At 40.7% G+C, this 21,641-nt stretch overlaps 1 protein-coding gene across 3 annotated transcripts in view; it reads right to left on the bottom strand.

The window, feature by feature from the left end:
• The window catches only part of LOC149225580 (butanoate--CoA ligase AAE1-like), a 278,498-nt gene that overhangs the window by 186,149 nt on the left and 70,708 nt on the right, over positions 1–21,641 (bottom strand). The window contains exon 2 of one of the 3 annotated variants that reach the window (XM_089377167.1): positions 3,830–3,917. The exons of the other annotated variants lie outside the window; for them this stretch is intronic. The gene's annotated coding sequence lies outside the window, so the exon portion shown is untranslated. The remainder of the gene's footprint in view (positions 1–3,829; positions 3,918–21,641) is intronic. 3 annotated transcript variants of the gene reach the window in all.

Raw genomic sequence — 21,641 nt, 5'->3', positions numbered from 1 at the left:
TGGGGGTGGCAAGCGATAAATAAGTCGAATGGAGTAAGGAATGAGAGGGGCAATCCTGGGCCACATATTAGGGCATAGGTGTAGCTAAATAAGGGGAAGCCCACACCTAGGTATGTAATGTGTAGGAGGGAGCAATCATGGTACATGAGGTGCCTCGACCTTGATTTTTCCACCCTTCTTTATATGCCTTTTGCCTTTTATGAATTTTATTTAATTAACTACTCGGGGCTCAAAGGACAAGAGCATGATGTGTAAGATATATCAGTGATTACCCCCTTTTAGGTAGGGCGGTTCATTGCCCTCCAAGGGTTGGGATAATCATGGGTTCCTGAATGATAAAGGAGGCTCATCTAGGGCATATGGAACCAGGGTGATAACCATGGATTGGGGTAGAGCTCATGTATTAGCTTTTGCCCACGTGCTAATTATTTTGTCCCGGCCATCTTTTGCATTTTGTGGTAAAATTTCCTGTTGAAAGTGGCCAATTATGCTTTTTCTTTTTTATTTTAGCTGCTTCAATCTCCAAGGCGCACCATTCCAGGCGTGACCCAAGGTGGGGCCAGGGAATAGGGACGTTGGCCTTATGTGGACCCAGAATGGAAATGTGGACCCAGGTGGGAGAAATGATGAATGGGGTATAGTGAGTGGAAAGGGAGTAATATATGCGGATAAAGGAGCGGGACCACGCACCCAAAGTCGGGGTTTCCCAAGTAGTACCACCCTAGAACCAAATGGTCAATAAAGGAGATCCCACGGGACTAAGATCCAAGGGTAACATCCAAAAGAGATGAAGGGGACAAGAGCACAAACTAAGCCCACCCTTTCCGCCAAATCCCCCCATCAATCCATACCCAAAAGTATCCATGATGCTAATATAATGTCCTGACCATTTTTTGCATTTTGTGATATTATTTTCTTTTGTATGTGGCCATGATATGCTTTTAATCTTCTTTTTTTAGTTGCATCAACCTCTGGGGCAACATTTCCAAGCCTGACCCAAACATGCAAACATGGGGAGGGGGTGTGCCAGAGCTTTGTGAACCCAGTGATCATGTGGACCCTTAGGATTAGATGGCCCACCTTCAAACATATGCTCTCGACAAATGGGCGAAGGGACATATTACTAGCTCAGGGAGCGGAGATCAAATGTCACAATATATTGGCTGCATTGGTGGTTGTCAGGGGCTACTAGCAGTCGGCTAAAGACAAATCTAGGAGAAAATTTCTCTTATGGGTCACCCACTAGTGGTGGGTAACATGGTTCTCAGGGATGCTGGCTAGAAGAGATGAATAGAAGAAAAGTTTCTCCTAAGTGTCACCCACTTTTGGTGGGTAACAAAATTGACTCAAAAGCTTTGGTAGTGAAAGATACAACAATTGTGCTCTTTCCAAAATTCCCAAAGGAGTAATCCTAGAAGGAGGCTCCATGCCCTATTTAGAATGACATTAAGAAAATAAGTTGATCTCCAATTTACCACTATGTTTAGGACATTGTTGTTATCTCTATTGGAATGCCTAAGGAGGAGATTTTCTTGAGTCCATAAGGATTTAGATAAGGGGAAAACATTGAAAAGGTTCTCAACATGCTCGGAACTTAGGTGGTAGAGATAAATGTTGTTGCAAAATCAATAGGCCCGATGCAAAGCCTCACTAGGTGGAGCTGGAACTTATCGCAGCAAGAGAAAGGGTTGCCACTATCATCTCAACAATCTTTCTCTTGCTCTTAAGTGGCATTCAACCACAGGGGAGGTTTCCCTATTAGTATTAGAATATTCTAATACTATGGCTCAAGGTGATTGTTGGGTCTCCAAAATGTCATCCACTTTCACCTTCATTTCCATCATGTTACCCTCATTCCGTAACTCTATAGCCCCATAACCTTACATTAAGTCACCATTTTCATCATTACATGGTTTATCATTATTATTTTCCTAGTCATTGATTTTAAGTATTATAAGTGAATTTGTGATTAAATGCTAGGAAATTAACATATTTTCATATATATCTAAAAGTGTTATGAGTTTTGTGATATTGTAGGCTTACTAGAGATTCTAGAAGGGTCCTACTTGGCCACCCAACCACGAATTCGAATTTCAAATTCCAACTCATGAGGATTTGTGGAATAATTGTAGAAGATGTGGATCATTAACTATGCACATCCAAAGGAGAAGAATCATGGATGAGAGGATTTGTATCTTACATTTTTAGGAGATTAGTTGTAACCACAAGAGATAAATGTGGATTTAGGAGAGATCTAAGGATCTATATTTATTGTATAGTTATCCTCAATTTTTGTATAAATAAGAGTGCACCCTTCATACAAAAGGTTGTCAGTTGTAAGTAACTCGTTAGTGTTGTTGTTAGTGTTAGTGTTAGTTTCTAGTTGGTGGTTCCAAGTTCCATCCATGTCGTTTGTAAAGTGAGAGGAGAGAATTGTTGTAATATCTTGTAACTCATTTTATGAAATACATACTGCCACTTTGATCTCCAAGATCTGATAGTTTGTTTAGCATGCTTGTTGAGGAATGGAGAGCCCCCATCAACCATAGTTTGCACACCTTTGTACATATTGGTAACATAGTGTAGTTATTTTATTTCATTTCTTTTCAGCAAGTGTTTTCATTTTATGCAAGTGGGTTTTTCCTTTCAGCAAGTGTGATTTCATTTCCGCAGGTGTGAGTGTGATTTCAATTCTGCAAATGTGATTTCATTTATGCAAGTGTGGTTTGATGTCAATTCTGCAAGTTTGATTTCAATTTATGCAAGTGTGGTGTGATTTCAATTCTGCAAGTGTGATTTCAATTTCAAGCAAGTGTGATTTCTTTTATGCAAGTGTGATTTCAATTTCTTTATGTTTGGTTTGGTTTGGATTAGATTGATTTAACTTGTTTGGTAATTAGTTTTAACTGCATTAGATTAATTTATTATGATAAATAACTACCTAGTACATATATTACAAGTATACCTCGTCAGTTCTACGAACCCCGAGTTGACAATTAATGATAGGGATTTAACTCGCAATTAAATCACCCAACATTTTGGCGCTGTTGCCCGGGAGGTATACATAGGTGTTTATCTTGAAATTTAGACAACTCATTATAGTTGCATTCATTCTTAGATGCATGATTAAAAGAATAGTAAAATCATTTAGGATGCATATTAGATTTCAATAATTTTTCAATACTTTGTACTAATCTGTGTGCACGACAAAAATTATCAACCAAATGGAGCAATTCACAGACAATTAAGAGTTTGAAGAATGTTCTTCCACTAGATTTCTCGAATCTTAGCAATAGCTGGGATATCTACCTCTCAGGAAGAGTTTATTTTAACTGCATGCAAAAACTTGTCTATCTCTCCACCTCCACAAGAGGATCTTCAAGTCTCTTTTGATTCCTCTTGTCAATCGGTTGAAGAGACTAAAGAATCATGCAATACTTTTGATGAGGAGCAACCAGTAGAATATAAGATTGAAGAATGCATAATAAAGGAGGATATTCAATGTGATTTAAACCAAGAAAGGAATCAGGAATGTCATGACCTTATTGAAAGATGGTTCCAATCAAGGATCAAGTCACATCACTCTTTCATTCTTCCTTACTTCTTGATTGTATTATCAAAACAATTCGTCTTTCATGCTTTGATGTGTTTTAATGCATATTTTCAGAACTAAGCAGGAATATCTTTTTACTTCTGTTACGCACATGATTACACTGGAAATATGCATACACTTGATCAATTCTTCTATTTCTAGTAGAGTGAGTAGCATAGAATTAATGAATAAAACCAAGTTTGGTGAGAGCCACAATTTAAATTTAGAGAACAAAACCTTTTGCTTTGTCTTTTAATTTCACATTATAAATGAATAAAGAGCTTCAATATCGCTGAGTATGCTCTCTTCTTGTGCTCTCTGCGACCTGGAAGATCAGAAAACACAATTGAACAAAGTTAGTTTTAAAATTTTGCAATAAAAATTGGATAAGAAATCTAAATTCATAATCAAAAGTATAATTACAGGATTTTAGAAAGCTCAAACAACAAAACTAATGCCTCCAATGGATCCAGCACTGTCGAAAACCCCTGTTTTGACTCTTTTTGCACATCATTTGGCCAAAAATTGAGAAAGATCTCACTGTTTTAAGTTTTTGCCAAATTCTTATGTTAATAAGCCTACAATTCGACCCAAACCCGGCTTGTGCGTCCAGAAAACGGGAACAGTGCATGAATATGGCCTTCCTGATCGGCGATCGAAATTGTAGGGTAGTTAAAGTTAGCCCCCAGTGTCGAATTTTCTAAGTCTATCCATTAGAAAATTAATCTATATTATGTTGGTTTATTTCTTCTACTTGTTTAAATTCGAACAAGTTATTTAATACATTTAAATGTCGAAATAAACACAATACAGTCACAACATCTACAGATCATCAACTGAAATAAAACAAGCACACAAGTGACACCGTTATTTTTGGACTATAGTCCCCGGAAAAACCCAATGTGGGAAAACCGGTGCAGCTATTCAAAGGATTATATTATTATGCAGTCTATCTGAGTACAACCGGGTGCCTAACCGGCTCACCCGACAGAGAAAAATACACAGCAGCAATACCTCTATATCCGGAAACAGGTATTCAGAAAACTTGTCACACGAAACCCTCTCCGACACAACTGAAGCTCAACGCTGACCCCTCTAGCCTCTGCGTCAACCTCCTGCTGACCTGCGTCGGCCCCAGGACCCTCTGCATTAGCCCTCTGAGGCACTGCGCAGCCTCTGGGAGCCTCTGCATCACTCCCTCTACCCTCTGCGTGGATGACGCAATCTCTCTGGGCTCTGCCTAGCCTGGACTAACTACTGCTCTCGCTCTCTCTGCTTCTGTGCTGGTCTCCTAGTATTGTCCCTACCTCTTTGCCTCATACTCACTGCCCCTTGCTGATGATCACTGATTCAACTTTTCTTAGCAACTCCGCTCTAGCAAAATGAATGACTGATCACTCTGGTGTATTCTCCAACTAACCCTTAAGCCTCCTCTTATACTTTTCCAGTTGGTCCATCAACGAATGAGATTAAATCTCTAATCAACGGCTAAGATTAGATTTGGCTTGATCCATGACTTTTGGAACCTTCTAACCTAGTTTTATATTAATACCCATTAATATTTTATTTTTCCTAAGTTTAGACTTAGGAACTCCATTAAAAATATTAATTATTTTAATATCTCTCAAATCGGGTACAATTTGTCCAAACTATTTCTGAGTCTTGCAGATCTCGTGTGCTTTAGCCTCTCCACCAATTTTCATTACTAGAACACATCCGATGCTACCCCAAATCAACACTCCCTCTTAGCGAGGACTGTGCTCTAGTAATACTCCTCACTGAGCATTACTATGATCATCCGGCACCGGTACCTGTGCTGATGCTAGGCCTCCCCGCTCAACATCCTTTGCACTGTTGCATCTTGTACTGCTGCCCATGGCCCTGCCACTACCACTGTTGCATCCATACGACAGCTCCCTCTGCATCTGTGTTGCTGCTGGTCCATCCTCCCAACACTGTATCTGCACTGCATCCCCTCTCATCATGCTGCATCGTGCTACTGCACAGCAACTCAGCTACTGAGAAGTAACTAATCCACCCAACTTCTGACATCCCTGTCAGGCTAGAAACACTCCCAATGCTGAAGCCCTCTTGGCCGCTAACAAGTGCTCCCTCTACTGACCTCTACGCTGCTACAACAACTTCTTGCATCTCGCACCGTTGCACACCTCTATGCCATCCTGCACTGGTGCAACACTCCCATGCCTCTCGCACTATTGTATCTTGCTAGCCTCGCGCTACCCGGGGACTCCTGCACTGTAGCACTCTCTGCTGCTTCATCCTCATCCGTCTCTACCGACATTGCCAGTCCTGCTACTCTTCTTCGGGGTTCCTGTAGCAAGGTATAATCCAAGAGGTTGGGTACCTCAAGGATCCTGCCCCTCATCGCCTGTAGTCCTCCTGACTACAGCTCGATGTCTCCCCACTTCTTCTCAAGTGGCACATGAGCACTCATGGCACAATTGTCATCCTCCTCGACTTCTTTCTCCGCCTTCGCTGGCGCTGCCTTCGAGTCAGAAGCCTCTCCCTTACTCTTCTTCCTCAGACACTGGTTCACAAAATGACCCAGTTCCCCACAATGGAAGCACTTGACCTTGGAGAGGTCCTTCTTCCTCCTCTTCTCTTGCTTTCCTGCAGATGCTAGAGCCGCATCCTCTTCTTCCTCCTTCTTGATCTTGACCCCTTTGCCGCTACTCCCCGCCTTGGTCAGTCGTCTGATCTCTTCTTGACGAAGAGCCGCCCACAGTTCTTCCCAATCCGGAAGACTCGTCCTGCCCAGTATGCTCTGGACAAATACCTCCCAATCCTCGGAGACTGCGTTAAGTGTGGTCCTCACCATTAATTCCTCATTCGGCGTGGCCCCTATGGAAGTTAGCTGGTCACGAATCTCCTTCAACCGACTGAGGAAGACATCTATCTGCTCTCCATTCTGCATCTGGTATGCCCTTAGCTGATTCTCTAGGAGCATCTTTCTCTGCAAGGAAGTATGCTGGTACAGCGTCTTCAAAGCGTCCCACATCTCCTTTACCGTTTTCTTCTCGGCAATATGTGGTACCACATGATCCTTGACCCCATCAAAGATGATGCACTTTGCCTTAGCCATTGCCTCCTCGTACCTATCATTTGCTACCGGGTAAACTGGGATAGCCATTGTTCTCAAGGCAAAGCCCTTGATGTGATGTCTAACTAGAATGGACAAGATCCTGGCCTTCCAGACTACAAAGTTGGATGCTCCGTCCAGCCTGTCCAGATATCTCAGCCCATTCACGGCCATCTCACTGCTCTTCTCTGACGACTCCTGCGAGTCTCTCTATTTCCCTCCTAGAAGTTCTTCGTTCAACTCCTGTTGAGTCTCTCTACTTCTCGTCTGGAATTTCTCTTCTAAACTCCCTCCGATTCTCGATTTCCCTCCCGGAAATCTTTCTGCAACGTCAAGTTACCCCACTCCGATCATCTGTACAACTGCAACACTAATCCTGATTCCTTGGCTAGAAATCCAGCTCGGCAGCAACTCCCTCCACCTTGGTCTTCCTTGTTAGGTATTGTTCTGACCACAGTACCCCACCAGCTTCGCTCCACAAACTACCCACAACCTCCTATGCCCCAGCAACTGAAGGATTGAGCCCCTTGGCTCTGCGAAATCCCAGCACCTGCAAAACAGCTTCCTCAGCCAACTACGTCAGCCCTCCTGGCCTCTGCGTGTGCCTGTCTCTGCCTTCCTCAGCCTCTGCGCTGCCTCTCTCTGGCCCAGACTAATGATGCAGTCCCTCTACATCACTCCTTCCTCTGTCGCTTTCTGCAAGAATCAGCTCTGTCACTCGGGATAGTTGAATCTGTTGCAAATACTCTGCTAAGCTGATGCCTTCAGTTTTCCTGTGATCTGCAACCACGCTCTGATACCATGCTGAATTTTCCAAGTCTATCCATTAGAAAATTAATCTATATTCTGCTGGTTTATTTCTTTTACTTGTTTAAATTCAAACAAGTTATTTAATACATTTAAATATCGAAATAAATGCAATAGTTTTAAAATTTTGCAATAAAAATTGGATAAGGAATCTATATTCATAATAAAAAGTATAATTACAGGAATTTAGAAAGATTAAACAACAAAACTAATGCCTCCAATGGATCCAACACTGTCGAAAACCCCTGTTTTAACTCTTTTTTCACCTCATTTGGCCAAAAATTGAGAAAGATATCATTGTTTTAAGTTTTTGCCCAATTCTTCTGTTAATAAGCCTACAATTCGACCCAAACCCGGCTTGTGCACCCAGAAAACGGGAACGGTGCGTGAATATGGCCTTTCTGACCGGTGGTCGAAATTGTAGGATAGTTAAAGTTAGCCCCCAGTGTTGAGTTTTTGACGCAAGGCAACTTGAAACAAGGCTACTCGCGTAAATCAATGGTTAAGGCCCTTTTCTTAATCCCCGCGGAATAATTCATTACAATAGCCCAGCTTTGAACAATTAGTGTTATCGGAACTTTATAACACAACCCTTAACGTTACGTAATCCTTAAGCTGCATATAAAACAAACCCCACTTTATAGGTATGGTAATGTTGGACTTACGCATAAATCCTTCATATTAGCATTGTACTTATTATATATCTTTTATAATAGAAATACGCCATAAGCATGCGTTTTCCACTTTTAACGCGACTCTGCATAACTATCGAGGCATACTTTTATCACAATCGCAATCTCCTGCATTCCTCTTTAACACTTTCCTCCTCTGCTTCTGATATACGATAAACGCAATCGGACTTCAAGCCATATACGTTGCATTTATAACTCTATCGGGTCTGCCACAACGCATGTCGTATCCCTTTTCTGCCGATACAACACTGCTATGTTTTGCGATGCGATATTTTAAATCCCCGCCATTGATCCTCTTCACAAATCCAATGTCCTCGCTCTATCGCTTGATCGCAATCGGGCATCGATTGAGGTCGGGGTTATTCATGCCTCTATTCTCCTCCAATGCAATACTTATCTCCACCGTTAATCTTCCGCCATCAGATCAACGGCTGGTGTCTTCTCCGAACAAACACAACTTGCCCGATAGTTCCCCACCGTAGATTTGCACTTAGTGGATCAGGCAGTCTACAAAGATTTCGGGTGAGATACAAGCACGAAGAATACCCGCCCGAAATGTGCGGTTTTCTCTCTCCACCCGACTGCTACGTGTCGAACGATAAGTGGAATCGGGTGAACTCCACTAAAAACCACTTACCATTTTTACTCCGCTCGAAATTCCACTTGTTATTTTAAATCTGCCCTTCGTCTTGATTTACACCCGGACTTGTTCAAGTTTTCTGTGGTTTTGGGTTTTCTTCGGGGTTTCAGGTTCCTCAATGGTTCTAGCCTTCCACTATTCCGTCGTGCAACTCTTCTCTCCTGAACTTAAACTCTGTGATTCTTTAATCACGAATGCTTCAAACATTTCTTTGGTTCTTCCTTTGAATGGATTCAATGATCCATCATGATCCTCTGCCTCGTTTCCATTCTTTCCTCTCTGTGTATTCGCTCTCCTCTTTGTGTTCGCCGAATTCGCCTGCACATATATATATTGTACAGAAACCCTGACTCACATTACATTCAACATTCAATCACTCGAAACTTACATTTATACTGATTTGAATTAATCTCTGCATATAAAAAATAAACAAAGGATTACATATTGGTACTCTGTTTCTCTCTTTGGCCTGCTCTTCTAATATCAGTGGCCTCTTTTACACTTTGCCCATAGGCTTACAAACACATTCTAATTTGTCTAAAAAAAAAAAGAAAAACCCCTCCCTCTCTTTCTCTCTTTCTTTTTCAATACATTGTTAGCAATTTCTTTTACAGTTGAGGAACTGTTTCTCAGTTATTTTTCGGTTGCTCAACAGTTTTGAACTAATCCTAACTTAATATGTTTGCCTAATTTAAGAACTAACAATGGCTGAGTCAGCCTTAATTTTAAATGAAACAAAATAAAACAGAAACAAAAATATTTCCCAGTTGTCGCCTCTTCATTCGAATGCTCCTGCATCAGGCTCCCGGGGTAAATTAAATTCATGGCTCTTGTCCATGAGCTCTTCAATAGAGTACCCGACGCTTTGAATCTGGCGAGCATCTAACCAAGAACTATCTTCAATAGGGTGACCCTTCCACTTGACTAGGTACTGCAAATATTCCTTCCTTCGAGTCCGTCTGGCCACCTGGGTATCTAGGATCTGTTCGATCTCTAGAGGCTTTGCTGGGGGCATTTGTTTAATCCACGAATCATTCTCTTTCTGGGTGTCCCGTGTTCGTCTTTCCGAACTGTCTTTGTCATCTGCCACAATGTAGGGATACAGATTTGTCACATTGAAAATTGGTGAAATTCCAATACCTGGGGGTAACTACAGTTCGTAAGCATTCGCAGAAAACTTTCAAAGAATCCTGCAAGGCCCAATTTTTTTCCATTTCAACTTGTTGTATTCGCCTTTAGGAAACCTCTCCTTGCGTAGGTGTGCTAATACCATGTCTCCTACGTTGAATTGTACCTCCCGCCTTTTCAAATCTGCCTTCTGCTTGTATCTTTGGCTGCTGTTCTGTAATTTTAATTTCACCTGTTCATGAAGATCACTGATTGCCTTTGCGAAATCTTCACCATCAGCACTCCTGTGTTCCAACTGTCCCAAATCCCGTAACTCATGTACTCCATGTGGGTGCATTCCGTATAGAATCTGGAAAGGACTACTGCCCATGCTTCGGTTGGGCGAATCGTTATAAGCAAATTCCGCTTGTGCAAGCACACGATCCCACTGTCGAGAATTTTCTCCAACCAAACTCCTCAATAAATTTCCTAGACTTCGGTTCACCACTTCGGTTTGACCATCGGTCTGCGGATGATAAGCTGAGCTGAAGTTTAGTTTGGTGTCTAATTTTTTCCATAAGGTTCGCCAAAAATGTCCTGTAAATTTAATGTCTCGATCCGAAACAATAGACTTTGGCAAGCCATGTAATCTGACTATCTCGGTAAAGAACAAATGCGCTACATGTGTGGCGTCACTGGTTTTCCTGCATGGAATGAAATGTGCCATTTTGGTGAAACAATCCACCACCACCATGATGGAATCGAATCCCATTGTGTCTTTGGCAGACCTAAGACAAAGTCTAAACTGACTGAGTCCCATGGTCTATTCGGAATGGGTAAGGGTGTATACAACCCTGTCTTTTGGCTGTGTCCCTTTGCAAGCTGACACACTTTGCACCTAGTTACAAACCTTTGTACATCTCTGCGCATCTTCGGCCAATAGTAAAAGTGGCTCAACTGATCCAAGGTCTTGTCTATGCCAAAATGCCCGGCTAAACCTCCATTATGCTTTTCCTGGATTAAGTTCTCTCTCATAGAACATTCCAGAATACAAAACTGCCCTCCTTTGAACAGCGATCATTCCTGCATATTATAGTCCAGCCATGAACTGTTATCTCTCAACAATGGATTTTGGCAAGCTTCATAAGCTTCCTTAAAATCTGCATCTACCTCATACAAGTCCTTAAGATGTTCAAATCCTAGTACTTGTATTGTACTTTCCTGTAGGATCAAATTCCTCCTGCTTAACGCATCTGCCACTTTGTTGGCTTGACCGCTGATGTGTTTCAACACAAACGTAAAACTCTGCAAGTACTCCACCCACTTCGCATGTTTATGGTTCAGCTTATGCTGCTGCATAATATACTGCAACGCAGAATTGTCCGAAAATAAGACAAATTCATTGGCCAACAGATAATGTCTCCAATGCTTTAGCGCTTGAACCACTGCATAAAATTCCTTGTCATAAGACGTGTATTTCTGCCTACTTTCATTTAGTTTCTCACTAAAATAGGCTACTGGCTTGTCCTCTTGACTGAGTACTGCACCAATGGCTGTCCCACTGGCATCACAACAAACTTGGAAAAGTTTGTTAAAGTCTGGTAACCTCAAAATTGGTTTTTTGGTAATTTTCCTTTTGAGCAGCTGAAAACTCTTCTCTGCCATTTCTGTCCAATGGAAAGGCTAATTTGTTTTCTTAATGGTGTCCAGCATGGGTGCACAAATCCCACTGAAATTTTTAATAAATTTCCGATAAAAACTCGCCAATCCATGGAAACTTCGTACCTCAAACAAACTTTTGGGAGACGGCCAGCTAACTATGGCTGCAACCTTTTCCGGATCCATTTTTAGTTCATTCTCAGAAATCACAAATCCCAAATAAATTAACTCTTTCTTGAAAAAAGAACATTTCTTCAAATTTATCAGTAATTTATTCTGCTGCAATTTTTCCAATACATACCTCACGTGTCGAAAATGTTCTTCCTTCGTCTTGCTGAATATAAGTATATCATCCAGATATACAATTACAAATTTACCAATGAATTCCTTCAGCATCTCGTTCATCAACCGCATGAACGTGCTAGGGGCATTGCTTAACCCAAATGGCATAACCAGCCATTCGTACAAGCCTTCATTAGTCTTGAAAGTTGTCTTCCACTCGTCACCTTCTCAAATTCTGATTTGGTGGTAGCCGCTTTTCAGGTCTATCTTTGAAAAGTACGTTGCTCCACTCAAACAATCCATCATATCATCCATCTGAGGTAAAGGGAATCTGTACCTGATGGTGATCTTGTTAATGGCCCGGGAATCCGTGCACATTCTCCACTCACCTCCTTTCTTGGGAGCTAAAACAGTCGGAACTGCACAAGGGCTTAAACTCTCCCAAATCAGTCCTTTGTCCAACAACTCCTGCACTTGCTTCCGAATTTCTTCATTATCCTTTGGACTCATCCGGTAGGCAACCTTGTTTGGCAAACTGTCCAGTAGATCATCTACCACAATATCACTAAATTCTTGCAACATGTTCTGTATCTCTTCAGGTAAGTCAGTGACTTCAGTATGGATCAATACTGGTTTTGGCCTTCGCACAACTGCGTACTTCACCTCATCATCCTCCATTTGTCACAGAAACTCCTTTCCACCTAACAATAGTGCCTTTGTTCCACTAGTTTGCACATCCTCTTCCTTCATGGGCACTAGGGTATGCTTAATCCCATCTTTTACAAACTTGTAACAATTTGTTGCCCCGTCATGGACGACCTTCCTATCATACTGCCATGGTCTGCCTAACAGAATATGGCACACGTCCATAGGCATGATATCACAAGTCACCTTGTCCTTGTATTTGCCAATATGAAACTCTACTTCACACTGCTCATCGACCAGCAATTGGTGACCTTTCTGCAACCAAGACACCCTATATGGAGTTGGGTGCTTCAACTTCTTCAAACCCAATTTTTCCACCATTTCAGTAGCTACCAGATTATCAGTACTTCCACTATCTATAATCAATTTGCAGCATTTCCCATGCGACTTGCATACAGTCCAGAACAATGCTTTCCTCTGTGTCTGATCAGCTACTTCCTTAACTGATTTTAATAATACCTTGTTCAACACGAAGGCTTCCCCCGTTTCTAGTATATTCTCCACCTCCTGTGGTGGTGCCTCCGCTTCATCGGGCTGAGAAACATATGCTTCCCTCTGCCTAGTTTGTTCATTTTCAGGACATTCAAAGGACCTATGTCCCCACTTGTGACACTTGTAACACTGATAGGCATTTCCTCTGCCTCTGCCATTACCTCTTCCTCGCTGGTATGACCTTCCTCCTTTGGTGTTACCTTCCCTTTCACTATGTCCCGAAGTCTTCGAACTACTACCCTCTTCATTGTTGTTGGCAGTCCTACCTCTGCCAAAGGTCTGTCCTCGCCCTCTACCAGAACCACGTCCTCTTTTGGCATTCTATTTCCTAGCAATCTTTTCCTCCGCCTTCAAAGCACTCTAATAAGCTTCCTCCATGGTCCTAGGGGAAAGAATGCTAATCTCGTCTAGGATCTCCATCCGTAGACCATTTACAAACCTCGTTGTTTTCTCAGGGGTATCTTCTACATAACCAGCTCTCAGGTTAATTTTATAAAATTCTTCAGTATATTCCTTCACAGTCATCATTCTCTACTTCAGGTTTTGTACTTGTCTATAAAGGGCAATTTGATAATCTTTAGGCAGAAACTTGCTCTTCATTCTAGCAACCATCCGATCCCATTTTTTAATCAATGGTTTGTTTAATCTCCTCCTTTCTGCCTGTACACTGTCCCACCATAATGTTGCATGTCCCTTCAATTTGGTGACAGCAAACCTGACCCTCTTGTCTTCGCTAATTTCTTCATACTCAAAATATTTATCCAATTCACTTATCCAGTCTAACAAAGCCTCTGCGGACAAACTGCCATCATAATTAAAGAGCTCTGGTCTTGGCTTGTTGCTAGCCAACAAAACTGACCTCAATAGCTTAATTTTCGGTCCTTTGCTATCTGTCCCATCTGTCGCGGCTATGTTTTCCTCCTCACTATCATCCCCACCTTCCGGATCTCTACCCCTTCCTGCTTCCACCGTTGCCAAACGTGCGGTTAAATTTCTAATATCTTCTCGCAAACCTTCATCTGCTACTCTCCTGACGGCTCTTCCTCGACCCCTTCTTCCTACCTCCATCTTTACTGAGAGAAAGGAACAACCTAGCTCTGATACCAAAATTCACGCAGGGCAACCTGAAACAGGGCTACTCGCGTGTATCAATGGTTAAGGCCCTTTTCTTAATCCCCGCGGAATAATTCATTACAATAGCCCAGCCTTGAACAATTAGTGTTATCGGAACTTTATAACACAACCCTTAACCTTACGCAATCCTTAAGCCGCATATAAAACAAACCCCACTTTATAGCTATGGTAATGTTGGACTTACGCATAAATCCTTCATATTTGCGTTGTTCTTATTATATATCTTTTATAATAGAAATATGCCATAAACATGTGTTTTCCGCTTTTAACACAGACTCTGCACAACTATCGAGGCATACTTTTATCACAATCGCAATCTCCCGCAGTCCTCTTTAACACTTTCCTCCTCCGCTTCCGATATGCGATAAATGCAATCGGACTTCAAGCCATATACGTTGCGTTTATAACTCTATTGGGTCTGCCACAACGCATGTCGTATCCCTTTTCCGCCGATACAACACTGCTATGTTTTGCGATGCGATATTTTAAATCCCCGTTGTTGATCCTCTTCACAGATCCAACGATCCTCGCTCTATCGCTTGAGAGCAATCGGGCATCGATTGAGGTCGAGGTTATTCATGCCTCTGTTCTCCTCCAATGCGATACTTATCTCCACCGTTAATCTTCTGCCATCAGATCAATGGCTGGTGTCTTCTCCGAACAAACACAACTTGCCTGATAGTTCCCCACCGTAGATCTGCACTTAGTGGATCAGACGGTCTACAAAGATTTCGAGTGAGATACAAGCACAGAGAATACCCACCTGAAATGAGCGGTTTTCTCTCTCCACCCGACTGCTACGTGTCGAACGATAAGTGGAATCGGGTGAGCTCCACTAAAAACCACTTACCATTTTTACTCTGCCCGAAATTCCGCTTGTAATTTTCAATCCGCCCTTTGTCTTGATTTACGCTCGGACTTGTTCACGTTTTCTGTGGTTTTGGGTTTTCTTCAGGGTTTTGGGTTCCTCAATGGTTCTGGCCTTCCGCTATTCCGCTGTGCAACTCTTCTCTCCTGAACTTAAACTCTGTGATTCCTTAATCACGAATGCTTCAAACATTTCTTTGGTTCTTCCTTCGAATGGATTCAATGATCCATCATGATCCTCTACCTCGTTTCCATTCTTTCCTCTCTGTGTATTCGCTCTCCTCTTTGTGTTCGCCGAATTCGCCTGCACATATATATATTGTACAGAAACCCTGACTCACATTACATTCAACATTCAATCACTTGAAACACACATTTATACTGATTTGAATTAATCTCTGCATATAACAAATAAACAAAGGATTACATATTGATACTCTGTTTCTCTCTCTGGCCTGCTCTTCTAATATCAGTGGCCTCTTTTACACTTTGCCCATAGGCTTACAAACACATTCTAATCTGGCTAAAAAAAAAGAAGAACCCCTCCCTCTCTCTCTCTCTTTTCTTTTCAATACATTGTTAGCAGTTTCTTTTACAGTTGAGGAACTATTCCTAAGTTATTTTTCGGTTGCTCAACAGTTTCTTCAAACAGTTCTGAACTAATCCTAACTTAATCCGTTTACCTAATTCAAGAACTAACAATGGCTGAGTCAGCGTTAGTTTTAAACGAAACAAAATAAAACAGAAACATTAATATTTCCCAGCTGTCGCCTCTTCATTCAGATGCTCCTGCATTAGTTTTCTAAGTCTATTCATTAGAAAATTAATCTATATTCAGTTGGTTTATTTCTTCTACTTGTTTAAATTCGAACAAGTTATTTCATACATTTAAATATCAAAATAAACACAATACAGTCACAACATCTACAGATCATCAACTGAAAGAAAACAAGCACACAAGTGCTACCGTTATTTTTGGACAAATGTCCCTGGAAAAACCCAATGCAGGAAAACCGGTGCAGCTATTCAGAGGGTTATACTATTATGTAGTCTATCTAAGTACAACTAGGTACCTAACTGGCTCACCTAACAGAGAAAAATACACGACAGCAATACCTCTATATCCGGAAACAGGTATTCAGAAAACCTTTCCCACGAACCCTCTCTGGCACAACTGAAGCTCAGCGCTGGCCCTTTTGGCCTTTGTGTCAGCCCCAGGACCCTCTGCATCAGCCCTATGAGGCACTATGCAGCCTCTGGGAGCCTCTGCGTCACTCTCTTTGCCCTCTGCGTGGATAACGCAGTCTCTCTGGGCTCTGCGCCGCCTCTGCGTACCCTGGACTGACTGCTGCTCTCACTCTCTCTACTTCTGTGTTGGTCTCCCAGTATTGTCCCTGCCTCTCTGCCTCGTACTCACTGCCCCTCGCTGCTGATCACTGATTCAACTTTTCTTAGCAACCCCGCTCTAGCAAAATGAATCACTGATCACTCTAGTGTATTCTCCAACTGACCCTCAAGCCCCCTCTTATACTTTTCCTGTTGATCCATCAACGGCCGAGATTAAATCTCTAATCAACGGCTAAGATTAGTTTTGGCTTGATCCATGAATTTTGGAACCTTCTAACCCAGTTTTATATTAATATCCATTAATATTTTATTTTTCCTAAGTTTAGACTTAGGAACTCCATTAAAAATATTAATTATTTTAATATCTCCCAAACCGGGTACAATCTGTCCAAACCATTTTTGGGTCTTGGAGATCTCATGTGCTTTAGCCTCTCCACCAATTTTCAAGGCTAGAGCACATCCCATGCTACCCCAAATCAACACCCAGGGCCAAAATTCTTGGTCACGTGGCGCCATGCGACCACATTGGGTGTCGAAAATCAAGGGCTAATCTCCATTCCTCCGTTGGCACATTTAACTTAAGCACTTGGTCATATGTGGTTGCATGAGACCGTGGGCCAGGCTAAGGCCTAGCCCTCGGCTCCTGCCCGTGTTCCTATGGCGCTGGAGGGCCAAGGGCTAGGGCTTAGCCCCAGCCTCTCACCCAAATAGTGCACGCATAAACCTTAAATACATATTTGGGGAATTTATTAACAAGAAACATGTTAGCCGAGTTGATTAAGCGCTTTGATGGTAGGTTCGAGGTTGTGGTTTCAATTCTCATGGAGTTTTGTTTGACCCTACACAAAATTTTGGCCCACCACGAGGAGGCCACGTGGTAACCATTGGTTCGTCCATGTGGCACTCTCTCGTTGGCCCTCCACAGCAAACTGTTAACCAATAAAAAAACAACCACATGTCAACGAGTAAAATAGTGCCAAGTGTCAACCGCTCATTGGCCAATGAAGTTCTAGTCAACTTGCCAAGTGTCATGACCCAGTCAGCGTACGGACTGCTGACTGGGCATTCCTGCAACTCAAAATTCATTTTTTTAGCTATTTCACAAAACGATCAATACGCGATTCCGGGAGCATCCGAAGTCGGATTTCAGTGAAACGAAGTGCATTGGATTCAGAGGGACGAGATCCATGCTTTGGCGCTGGTTTCAAGCGAATCCAAGAATTTTGAATTTTGAGCATTTTCTTGACCCACGAGATCATGGAAAAGGGTGGAGCTTTAGAGAAAAACGACAAACGCAGTTACAAACTTAGACTTTCAGAAAAACATGCAAATATTTAAAACTCTAACCGCGATAATTGAAAAAAACACCATCCAAGTCTAATTGCAGGTTGTAAAGCGGCAAGGCAATGCAATGATCCGTCTTTTGGTAGCTGCAGAATCGACACAATTCAGTAGCCTATGAAAAATTGGTTTATCGTTTATTGATGAAGCATTAAGTGTGTGGAGAAGATGTATCAAGCTCAAAATTGGTTAGAAACACAATGAAGAAGTCACCAACAAAACAATAACAGGTGATCCATGGTACTGATCAGGTAAAAGTGCATTTAATTTTTCGTTCTTGAATTTGTTTTATTAGTATTATTTCTGAGTTTTTTGTGTATATATAAAATGAAGAGGGACTAATCACCTCTCTCTTTTGATAGTCTTACATTTTATTACAGAAAAATTGCTAAGTTTTTGCAGGTTCTAGGACGATGAAGGAAGATGAAACTATATGCATGAGTACCTTTTTAAAGACCAAGTTTCTTTCAGAAGAGCATGATCATTCAATGTAAAATCAGATCCACTACACCATTGCTACTAAACACATACCAATTTTACCATTTCTACACATTTTAAGCCTGCAGTCGATCCATAATTGTCCATCTCCCTACTACCAAAAACTCATTTCCCTTTGCAATCTTCATATTTTCCTGCCCAATTTTCACTCACCCTTAACCCAAAAATAAAGTCATTCAACTCCCTTACAAAGTTGAATCATCCCATTTTCCATTTCCTTCCCGTCAAATAAACCTTGCTTCAATGCAAATTTTCCATCTATAGTTCTTCAAATTATTATTTCATACTCATGTTAGATGATGGAGGATTCATTAAGGCCTCCCTTCTAACAAGTTTTGACCCATCGACTCCAACACATCATCTGGGATCAAAACTAGAGATCTTTCAAGTACCTTGAGGCTTGCATGCCTTAATGGCAAGTTCTCTCGCCAATAAACAGTGGGAATACATCAATGTCCCCTGTTTGTCGGATCTTCTAGGTGACTCGACTACGACACATCTATTCGTACCTAGTAAGATGTACTTAGGCATCTTGACTCTCATTGACATCAATGGTGAGTAGTCTCGTGTTGGTTAATGGCATTCATTAATGGCTAGTAATCCAACAATTTATTTTCTATGTTCGACATCGACACATCTATTCACATAGATAAGAATTATGCCACTGAGTGGGAACGAATGAAGACTACATGATTTCAATAGTTTGCAGCAGGACTCAATTCAGCAGCCATAGCAATAAAGATTCCAATCTCATCCTCAATTCATACAACCAAGAGAAAGAAGAAGCAAGATCAGATTCTTTTACTTCATATTCCATGATCCAGCAGCAGCAACCACACTCTTTGATATACATAGCTTGTCCACTTTTCAGGTAAGTGAAGGTATGTAATTTTCTAATTTTTAATCATGTAATTCCTTAAATGCTAAAATTATGATTTTGGAAAATCCCTCACCACATTCATATTTCCTTTCTCATTTGCAAGAAAACTGAAAAAACCTTAAGTTGGGGGGAAGGGATATTCATATTTCATGCCACATGTCACATTTCATTTCATCCTAACCAACATATTTTTCCCAAATCAACTATTATTGCATTTTGATTCAAAAAGTTTATATGTTTTGCAATGATCAATTAATGAGCACATTAAATGGCTAACAACTACTATGGGAATTCTCAATGTTTTCAAGTATTTTGATGCAACAAAAATAACAAAAGTATTGTTACACAAGAACCAATACTCATAAAATTTTGGTTGTCACACAAGAACCAACCATAAAAAATATATGTTGCAATCAAATGTATTTCAAAGTACACTTTGCAAAAAGAATAAAATTGTCAAATGATATGATTATGCAAAGTTAAAAGAGAATCAATACAAAGCCAAAGCTCATATAGAAGCAAAACATTTCAAGAAGATCAACTTATGATTAAGGGAATCAATGCAATAGTTGCATGAGGACATGCAACATCTTCAGTTGGGGGGTATGTTGGGTCTCCAAAATGTCATCCACTTTTACCTTCATTTCCATCATTTTACCCTCATTCCGTAACTCTATAGCCCCATAACCTTACATTAAGTAACCATTTTCATCGTTACATGGGTTTATTATTATTATTTTCCAAATCATTGATTTTAAATATTATAAGTGAATTTGTGCTTAAATGTTAGGAAATTAACATATTTTCATATATATCTAAAAGTGTTATGAGTTTTGTGATATTGTAGGCCTACTTGGAAATTCTAGAAGGGTCCTACTTGGCCACCCAACCACAAATTCGAATTTCAAATTCCAACTCATGAGGATTTGTGGAATAATTGTAGAAGATGTGAATCATTAACTATGCACATCCAATGGAGAAAAATCATGGATGAGAGGATTTGTATCTTACATTTTTAGGAGATTGGTTGTAACCACAAGAGATAAATGTGGATTTAGGAGAGATCTAAGGATCTATATTTATTGTATAGTTATCCTCAATTTTTGTATAAATAAGAGTGCACCATTCATACAAAGGGTTGTCAATTGTAAGTAACTAGTTAGTGTTGTTGTTAGTGTTAGTGTTAGTTGCTAGTTGGAGGTTCCAAGTTCCATCCATGTGGTTTGTAAAGTGAGGAGAGAGAATTGTTGTAATATCTTGTAACTCATTTTATGAAATACATACTGCCACTTTGATCTCCAAGATCTGATAGTTTGTTTAGTGTGCTTGTTGATGAATGGAGGGCCCCCATCAACCACAGTTTGCACACATTTGTACATATTGGTAACATAGTGTAGTTATTTTATTTCATTTCTTTACAGCAGGTGTGTTTTTCCTTTCAGCAAGTGTGATTTCATTTCAGCAGGTGTGAGTGTGATTTCAATTCTGCAAGTGTGATTTCATTTATGCAAATGTAGTGTGATGTCAATTCTGCAAGTGTGGTTTCAATTTATGCAAGTGTGGTGTGATTTCAATTCTGCAAGTGTGATTTCAATTTCAAGCAAGTGTGATTTCCTTTATGCAAGTGTGATTTCAATTTCTTTATGTTTGGTTTGCTTTGGATTAGATTGTTTTAACTTGTTTGGTAATTAATTTTAATTGCATTAAATTAATCTATTCTGATAAATAACTACCTAGTACATATAGTACAAGTATACCTCGTCAATTCTACGAACCTCGGGTTGACAATTAATGACATGGATTTAACTCGCAATTAAATCACGCAACAGTGATGAATAAGAGGTCTTCAATATTGGATAGAGTACTAGCAAGGCCTAGAAAGCCCTAGATGTTACTATACTAGGGTTCAAATACATTATGCCTAAATCAAATATAAGGCTACTATGAGTTAGGGTTTGATTGTGCAAAATGCATATAGCTATCAAAGGCTCTAATGATAATCAACAAGGGAACAAAGGCCTTCTAATAGAGGCAATGGTTAGGTTAGGAATTTGATTTCTATCACTGTTAGGTATACATACGCAGCAAAGGAAAGATGATAACAAACCCCAATTGAGGAGAGTTAACCACGCACTATGCTAGATTTTGCCTTCATTTTATTTGTAGATGCAAGTCCTAAATTATGAGCCAAAAACATCCAACTAAAACTCATTTTTATGCATAGATCTTCCCTAGAAACCCTAGCGGCTAACACTAGACATTTGAGAATGGGAAAAAATAAGATAAAATTTAATAAAAATTGTGGATGATTAGCACATCAATGATTAGTGCCTTATTGTACAAGGGCTTAATGGGGCCTTTTAGGGCTAAATTTCAAGGGAAATACTTTGATGGAGGGGGAATGACAAGGGAATCCACTTTTAAAACCATAGCTATTATTCTTGTGAGGGGATAAATTAAATATAGGGAACGCACATTTAGAATTTTCCTATAGGCCT

Source organism: Pinus tabuliformis, chromosome J (genome assembly GCF_031772625.1).
Source record: "Pinus tabuliformis cultivar Carrire ecotype Pingquan chromosome J, CPIR1, whole genome shotgun sequence".
Classification (NCBI taxonomy): domain Eukaryota; kingdom Viridiplantae; phylum Streptophyta; class Pinopsida; order Pinales; family Pinaceae; genus Pinus; species Pinus tabuliformis.
The sequence above is the reverse complement of the archived record's forward strand: the minus strand, read 5'-3'. Positions and strand labels throughout refer to the sequence as shown.